The sequence below is a fragment of the Panthera pardus genome, unplaced genomic scaffold (genome assembly GCF_024362965.1).
Source record: "Panthera pardus isolate Hobbes unplaced genomic scaffold, ASM2436296v1 HiC_scaffold_1, whole genome shotgun sequence".
Classification (NCBI taxonomy): Eukaryota; Metazoa; Chordata; class Mammalia; order Carnivora; family Felidae; genus Panthera; species Panthera pardus.
The window spans coordinates 54,435,350-54,444,762 of NW_026526654.1; the positions used below are offsets into that span (position 1 = coordinate 54,435,350).

The 9,413-nt window shown below is 34.9% G+C and overlaps 1 pseudogene; it reads right to left on the minus strand.

The window, feature by feature from the left end:
- Positions 1-3,917: 3,917 nt before the first annotated feature.
- Positions 3,918-4,651, minus strand: LOC109247187 (40S ribosomal protein S6-like; annotated as a pseudogene).
- Positions 4,652-9,413: the final 4,762 nt, after the last annotated feature.

Below are 9,413 nucleotides of genomic sequence, written 5' to 3' on the forward strand. Positions count from 1 at the left end.
AGATGGATCGGGAACAGCCCAGGCCAACAGCCTTGCACACAGCAAGCACTCTATTGTAGCAAAGGCTTTAAGCAGATCAGGAAGTCAAGAGGCAAATGTGAGAGGAGGAAGATCAGCCCCAGGCACAAGTATGGAGTAGATACATTTTTGCTCAGTTTCAGAACTCTACACCTCATTTGTTTCTCCGGATGTTTTGGCGCAACCTTATTCCTGCCTCGGGCATTCAATCCTAAAATGTGCATCTGGTTTCCTCAAATATCCTCAGGGCCACTCTCACCTTACTTCCATTTCATCTTTCTACCTAGAAAATTCAAAGTATATTATCTCCTAACACATATCAAAAAATTGTCTCCTAACCTCTATTTTGCATTCTTTGATTTCAATTATCTACACATGAAAGCAGTTCTATACCACATTCACTCTAAAATGCTAATGGCTGGGGGTAAAAAAAAAAAAAAAGAAAAGAAAGAAAGATTATTCCACTCAGGAAGATTTACATTTTTAAAGCTGTCTGTAACTTAACCAATGTTTTCATGTGAAATTTCAGGAGGCATAGTGTTAAAAGTGAGGATGATTTTTTTTTAACATTCCAGAGCCATTGCAATGTTTGCTATTCAGATCATTATTTTCTCCACCTTACTATCAAGGGCTGTTTCTTCTACTGAAAACAGCTGTAATCATAAACCAAATATAATCTCCATCCATACACAGTATAGGAGAGACTATTAATAATTTGTCTGTTGTTCTCAGACACTTATAAATACAAACGTAAAAATATTTGTGCCTGTCTCCTAATACCTTACTCCTCAATGTGATGGTCAACTCCTAGGTACAACATCATCCATTAGGGATTTACTGAGGAACCTGCAACTTCTACAGGGTTATGTACCCCAGACACATTTTTTTTAAAAAAGGGATCTAACATAAAGAAACTTAGAGGGGCACCTGGGTGGCTCAGTTGGTTAAGCTTCTGACTTCAACTCCGGTTATGACCTTGCAGTCAACTCCGGTTATGACTGAGCCCTGCATCAGGCTCTGTGCTGACAGACAAGAGCCTGGAGCCTGCTTCAGATTCTGTGTCTCCCTCTCTCTCTGTTCCTCCCCCGCTTGCCTCTGTCTCCCCCTCTGTCTCTCTCTCTCTCAAAAATAAAGATTTAAAAAAAATTTTTTTATAGGAACTTAGACTATTTTGGTGAAGAAAAAAACGTAAAAGAAAAATTTCACTTAAATGTCAACTTAAGTCATAACAAATATGAATATGTGAACTACTGTGGACTAATAATCTGTGCACAGATTTTCCCTTATATGCTAAAGTGTTCTTGATAGTTTATTATTGACCTTAGGAAAGTTAGAAATTCTAGGATCATGAGGAAGCCTACTTCTTCAATGATGACTCTTTTTCAACTGGCATAACCATTTCTTTATCTTATCCCTGGAAAAATTAACTACTCTTGATTATTTTCAAATGTAGAACAAAATCTAGGAAAATAAGCATCAAGATAAATAATAATATAATGTGTCCAACTCATTAAGTGAAATAAGAATCTGAGGCTATAGAGACTCGAATTAATGGAAATGTACTTCTTTACAGTAAAATGGTAACTAATGAATATAGCATAGATGAAGTTAGAAAAGCATCTATGATGGTCAAAACTAATAGGTAAAATTTTGGCGAGGAACTACAAATTTACATGGTCTCAAAAATGTTTCCCATAAGTTACAAGGGGAAAATTACTAACTTTGCGGTAAAGAACCTGGCCAATTCCACCTTAATTATGTGATCAAAGTCAACAATAATATTAGGAAAAACCAGCATCATACACCTCCTGATATACACTGAGAACAACATAATATCTCTTTACTGATACTACTGACAAGAATATGTACCTGAATCTAATCATGATAAAAGATGAAACAAACCTAATAGCAATAACTGGTACTCTTCAAAAATATCAAGGTCAAGTAAGCAAAGAAAAGAGGAGGAACTTTCCCCAATTTATGAAAACTAATGGAACATAAAAATAAATGCAATGCATGATTTAATCCTGGAATAGAAAAAAAAAATGCATATAAAACATTACCGGAACAATTGACAAAATTTGAGTACAGACTATGGATTAGATAACAATACTGCATCATTGTCAAGTTTTCTGATTTTGACAACTGCAACTTTTGTAAGAGAATGTCCTTGTTCTCAGGAAACACACACTGAAATATTTAGGAAAAAAGACACTGTGCCTACAACTTACTCTCACATGGTTCACATAAAACAATCTCAATTTATATATATGATAAAGTGAGACAAAATGTAAACACTTAGTAAATCTGGGTAAAAGGTATCTGGGAAATGCTGATACTTTTCTTTCAAATTATCTGTATGTTTGAAATTGAATAAAAATATATTTTTAAAAATTTTCACAAATAAATATCCCAGCCCAGTTGATATCATCAATTCTATCATCAAATGTTTATAAAGGATAAAGTAAATAAAATAAATAGGAAATATCACCAAGCATACAGAAACTTTTCAGCAAACAGAACTTATTTTACTAGGTTAATATAATCTTGATATTACAACACTGAAAAAGACATTATAAGAAATTTACTGACTTATATCCCTTGCAAACACAGACACACAAGACTTTACCAAAATACAAGTTGAATCCATCAATATATAGAAAGGATAATACATCATGAGCAAGTAGATTTTATATTAGGAATGCAAGGTTAATTTAACATTCAAAAATCAACATAAGTCACCATGTTAGAATAAATTTTTTAAAAATAAGTTCATCTCAATAGGTGCAGGAAAAACATTTGACAAGATTCAATTACATAATCATGATAGAAAAATCTTTAGCAAGCTATCAGTAGAAGGGAAATTCACTGATCTGATAGAGGAAATTCACTGATAAAAAAACTATAGCTCCAGACTTTATGATAAAATACAAATCAATCTCAGTGTAGGTTGAACAAAAACTATGGCAGTGTTAAATTTCTTAGTAATATTTTGGAGTTCCTAAGTATCTCCCGCCAGTTAAAAATTATGCCATCTGTTGTAACAATTGATGTTATTAAAGCCAACAGACATAAGAAAAATTCAAATTCTGCCTCAGTTCACTGCTATCTTTCTCCATGAAACCCTAGAGAAAATACATACAAAGAGCATTCAAAAAGGAAAGGAAAATAGTATTTTACTAATTACAACCGCTTTTTATTTTTTATTTTTTTATTTTTTTTTTAACGTTTATTTATTTTTGAGACAGAGAGACAGAGCATGAACGGGGGAGGGTCAGAGAGAGAGAGAGACACAGAATCTGAAACAGGCTCCAGGCTCTGAGCTGTCAGCACAGAGCCCGACGCGGCGCTTGAACTCACTGACCACGAGATCATGACCTGAGCCGAAGTCGGCCGCTTAACCAACTGAGCCACCCAGGCGCCCCTACAACCACTTTTTAGATTTAGGTTTCAAAATAAAGAATTTTGGTTAACTGAGATGGTATTTCTCATAAGAAAGTTAAACCCAAAAGTCTTCAATGTAACCAATGATCTTCCTAATTATCCATATTCCCTCCCTATCTCATTCCCTACCACTACCCTTTCCATGTTTAAACCAATAGTCTTGGATAATAAGATGAGAAAATTTACTTGCTCCTTTCGTATTATAGCTGAATAGGCAACTTGCTCTTAAATATATTGATAAGTAGGGTTTTAGACCGTTTCCAAAGTAGTGATTATCAAACAGGGGTTTTGATATTAAAAGACTATATTAAAAGCCCATATTAAAAGACTTTTGAAGAGTCATGGAATACTGAAAAGTTATTTAAAAATCCAGTTTCAGAGTTTCAACTGACTTTTACATTTTTCTTTTCTTTTTCTTTTTGGATGTCTGATCTTATTTATTATCTTAGAAAAGCTCATTTTTGACTGGACTCAGGCTCAGAGATAGAATCTCTCAGAGAGGATAGTCTCTGTCTCTTGGCAATCTATTTCTGGCATTTTTCTTTGGTCCCCTTCATTGTCTTCACCACAAGTTTCGCATATTCTGCAGCTTCTTCCTTATTTTTCTTAGTACACTGCTTTTTTTTTTTTTTAGAGCAACACTGATATTTGTGATAGAGGAACAACAAGACACTAAACCTTGGGCACTCTTGTTCTTATCTGCTTTGTTTAGGGGCTCTCTCACAACATATCAGAAGACATCATCTTCTCTAGAGAGACTGAAAAGTCTGTGGATTCTGCTAGCTCTTTTGGGCCCAGGCAACAAGGCACAGTAGTATCCATGAGTCCAGGAATATCCTTCTCCCCCTTTCTAACAATGACCAAATTGAGAACACTGAGATTGGCATCCACAACCTCATACAGATCTGTGCTTTCTTTCCCCCAGTCCTCCTTAGTCTGTAGCAGGAATGCCCCTTCTCAGCAGCAGGTGGAAAAGACCATGGGTCAAGACTCCCTGCTTCATGTGGAAGCCTTGTTTGCTATTGCCACCACTGGTTCGGACCATGTAACTCTTCCATTCTTCACCCAGAGCAACAGCAGCACCTTCTGTGGCCATATGCTTTTCATAAAAGGTACGGAGTTTGCATTCATCATCCACTTCAATGAGTTTCTGGCAGCCAGCAGCTGGGAAAGAGATGTTCAGCTTCATCCTAAAGCAGCGTACCATCTCCTAGGTGCGACGACAAAGAAGTATCTTTTTTTTAACTAACCCTACCTACACCCAATGTGGGACTTGAACTACAACCCTGAGATCAAGAGGTGCATGCTCTACCTACTGAGCCAGCAAGGTTCCCCTAGCAAATGGTTCTTTTATATTTTTTTCAAACACTTGATCAGCCTAAAATGTATCATGCTGGTGCCTCTTTCCCAACTGGCTTTCTCCCAACTTTATAAAAGAAAGACCTACAGCTCATGCATCCAGAACCGTGCTATGGTGAACTGCTCCAAGTTCTAAGAACCACCAAGGCAGCTGGGGAACAATTCCAAAAGAAGATGCTGATAAAATAAAGAAAATGAATGGAAATGAATGCATTTCCAAAACAGGTAGTTACTGATTATTTGCTTAAAACAAAATGGGGTGGGGGGGCAGGAAATGTCCTAAATCTATCAACTGGTAAATCATTAAAAATAATTTTTTATGGTAGTTCAGTCTGTGATCCTTAGCAGATAAAGAAGTTCAAAGTGACTGTTTTATTCATATCCACTTTTTATGAAGTGCTTTCAATATTTATATTAATAAAAAAGAAAAATAGGATAGAAGTGATACTGAACTATCTCATTCTAATAATATATTATTATTCAGCTAGGGATACATAAATTAACTGAAAAAAGTCCAACATATCATTTAAATGGATTTTTATTTAAAAAAAATTTTAAGTTTATGTTCTTTTGATTATTTTGAACTTGTAATCAGTGCAATGATAATTCAAGATTTTGACCACTTAAACACTTACTAATCATAAGAAAGACAAATTTAATTTATATACATAGCTTTAATGTGTAAAATATATTAGTGCGATCAATCAAGCATAAATACGTTTAACATTAAGGTAAAATTATGTAAGAGGAATAAAAATAACATCACAGGGAAAAATAAGTAAAATTTCTGTTAAAGAATACTCGTGTTTATTTTTTAAACAATATAAGTATTAAATTGCTATTGCATTTATTTTTCATTGGACATTTTTAAAAGGATAATATGATAGTTTTCTTTTTAAATGCCAACATTTGCGACATGCTGAAAGCTGCATCTTTATTATTTTTTTTAACAAACCAAACATATTAATCCTCATCACCTATTTTACCAATCCCACCACCCACATTCCTTCTGGTAACCATCAGTTTGTTCTCTACAGTTAAAAGTCTGTTTCTTGGTTTGTCTCTCTTTTTTTTCCTTAGATCATTTGTTTTGTTTCTGAAATTCCACATATGAATGAAATCAAATGGTATTTGTCTTTTTCTGACTTATTTCACTTAATATTATACTCTCCAGATACATCCATGTCATTGCAAATGGCAAGTTTTCATTCTTTTTGTGGCTGAATAATATTCCATTGTATCTGTATATACCACCTCTTTATCCATTCATCAATCAATGGACACGGGCTGCTTTTGTACCTTGGCAATTGTAAATTATGCTGCTATAGACATAGGGATGCATGTATCCCTTTGAATTAGTGTTTTTGTATTCTTTAGGCAAATACCTAGTAATGTGATTGCTGGATCATAAGGTACTTCATTTTTAATATTTTGTGGAACCTCCACACTGTTTTACAGAGTGGCTATACCAGTTTGCATTCCCATCAGTTGCCAGATGGTTCCCCTTTCTCCACATTCTCACCAACACCTGTTGTTTCCTGTGTTGTTGATTTTAGCCATTCTGACAGGTTTGTGTTGTGGTTTTGATTTACATTTCCCTGATTTTGAGTGATGATGAGTATCTTTCCATATATCCATTGGTCACCTGGATGTCTTTTTTGGAAAAAAGGGTCTGTTCATTTCTTCTGCCCATTTTTAATTAGACTATTTGTTTTTTGGATGTTGAGTTATATAAGTTATTTATATATTTTGGATACTAACCCTTTATTGGATGTCATTTGCAAGTATCTTCTCCCATTCTATAGGATACCTTTTAGTTTTGTTGATTGTTTCCTTTACTGTGCAGAAGCTTTTTTATTTTGATGTAGTCCCAATAGTTTATTTTTGCTTTTATTCTCGTGTCAGGAGACATATCTAGAAAAAAAGTTGCTACAGCTGATGTCAGAGAGATTATTGCCTGTTCTCTCTTCTAGGATTTTTATTGGTTCAGGTCTCACATTTAGGTCTATAATCCATTTTGACTGTGTACAGTGTAAGAAAGTGGTCCAGTTTTGTGCTTCTGCACGTAGCTGCTGTCTAGTTTTCCCAACACCATTTGATGAATAGACTTTTTCCCACTGGATATTATTTCCCTCTTTGAATCGCAAAGATTAATTGGCCTTATAATTACGGGTTTATTTCGGGATTTCCTATTCTGTTTCATGAATCTATGTGTCTATTTTGTACCATATACCAAACTGTTTGGTTGCTACAGCTTTGTAATATAACCCGAAGTCTGGAGTTGTGATGCTGCAGCTTTGCTTTTCTTTTTCAAGGCTGATGCAGCTATTCAGGGTCTTTTGTTGTATTTGTACTCAGCTCATACAAATTCTAGGATTATTTGCTCTAGTTCTATAAAAAAATGCTGTTGGTATTTTGATAGGAATTTCATTACATGTGGAAATTGCTTCCGCCAGCGACAGTTACATCTTAAATGGCAACTTAGGTGTGAAAATATGATTTTTCAAAATTTCTTATAAGGGCTACACAAAAATTTTGAGAATTATTAGTCCAAAAAGTAGCAGGCTAAAATTTGGAGAGACAGATTTTCCTTTTTAAATATGGGAATATCTGTATCTAGAGCTCATCTATAGAAACTCTGAGTAATTAACTGTGAGAATTTATAAGTATTTGTACTCAATAATCAGATCAATATTAAGGGAAGTTTATAGTATTTTTTTTTAAGTCTGGTGTGATTTTTCAAGTGTTTAACAATAGAGAGCATTGCACTAAATAACCACGGAGAGAAAATTTCAACATCCATCAAATATAGGGGAAATTTTAAAGATTTGCAAAGATGAGTCAGCAACTTTCCAGTCATCAACATAGATTAATTTGATACCTTTTGTACAAACAGCATAAAACAAGTAGGAACACTGTCTCCACACCTCTATTCATCATTGACTATGATCGCTGATTCACAACCTCTCAATGAATTCATTAAAATTCCTGCTTTGGGGGCACCTGGGTGGCTCAGTCAGTTGAGTGTCTGACTTCAGCTCAGGTAATGATCTCATGGTCTGTGAGTTTGAGCCCCACATCGGGCTCTGTGCTGACAGCCCCGAGACTGGAGCCTGCTTCAGATTCTGTCTCCCTCTCTACTCCTCCCCCACTCACACTCTGTCTCCCTCTCTCTCTCAAAAATAAACATTAAAAAAATTTTTAATTCCTGTTGTTTTTTTTAAAGAGGGAGGTGTTTAAATAATTTTACACTGCTTTACTTTTCTGATCATCTTTACAGAAATAAGAGTATATCTCACCTGCTAGTTTCCTTAGGTAGAGAAGTGGTAAAGACACACTACAATCTGTTAAAGTTCTACTAGAACACATCCTAGAAAATGTAATAATTTGGGTACAGCAATAAAATGTACACATCGTGAAGTCATTTACAGAATTGGAGAGATCCTTATTCCAATTCATATTAATAAAATTTCATTTTTCAATTACACATATAATCAAGCACTGACAAATTAATATTGAGGGGGGAATTAAAATGAAGAGTGGAATGGACTCCTTATACCTAGTCTAAAATATTTACCTTATGATTTTCTAGTTAGCTATTTGAATAAGTATCATTTCCTTAGGCTTAACTCATATCTTTTTTATTTAACACTATTATGTTGTGATGATAAATTTAAAAAGTAGACTTTTTTTTCTTTTGGATCAAACATGTTCATGACAAATAATCCATATGGAAAGAATGTCTTGAGCCCACATATATTATGAATAAGCTTTATAAGAATTGTGCCATGAATATTCAATGCCCCTAAATTAGTAAGTTAGCTATTATGAAGTCAAATACTAAAACAAAAGCCGCTGAATGCTGTCAAATTGGTGTCATCAGCTTGAAGGACCAAAATTAACTTATGTATCACACACATACATTTTTACGTTGTCAAGAAATGACTGAGTATTAACAAAAACACATTTTCATTATGCATATAAGGTAGATCAGAAGTTGATCCTTTGATATTAAGATATTAATGAAGTTATTCTACCTTTGCCTTTGCAAAATTGCTTTGCTAGAAAACTAAATAAGGAAAGAATGTAGATCCCTAGAAAACGGGGGCACTTACTTCTTAAAATTCAACTCTTTCAATCAAATGTCAGTAAATTCTGACAGTAAAGTTGGGTGGGAGGATCTTTGTTTTTACTTCTCAAAACAATCTCCCTTTGGTTATTCTCTTGGTGCACGCCAATATTGTCACAGTTTATATGCTTCGGGAGCTAAAAGGATCTCATCAGGGGCAATAAATAGCCTTTGAAAGGCAGGCTTCTACTTGGACTGCCTCTCCTAAACTGGAGTTTCTTTCTCTCTCTCTCTCTCTCTCTCTCTCTCTCTCTCTCTCTCTCTCTATTTCCTTTTGAGAAAGAGAGAGAGGATGCAAGTGAGCAAGGGGAAGAGACAGAAGGAGAGACAGAATCCCACAAGGGGCAGAGAGAGAGACAGAGACAGACAGACAGAGAGACAGAGACAGAGAGATGCAGGGCTCAAACTCACCTGACATAGGGCTTGAACTCACGAACCATGACATCATGACCCGATGATAGAA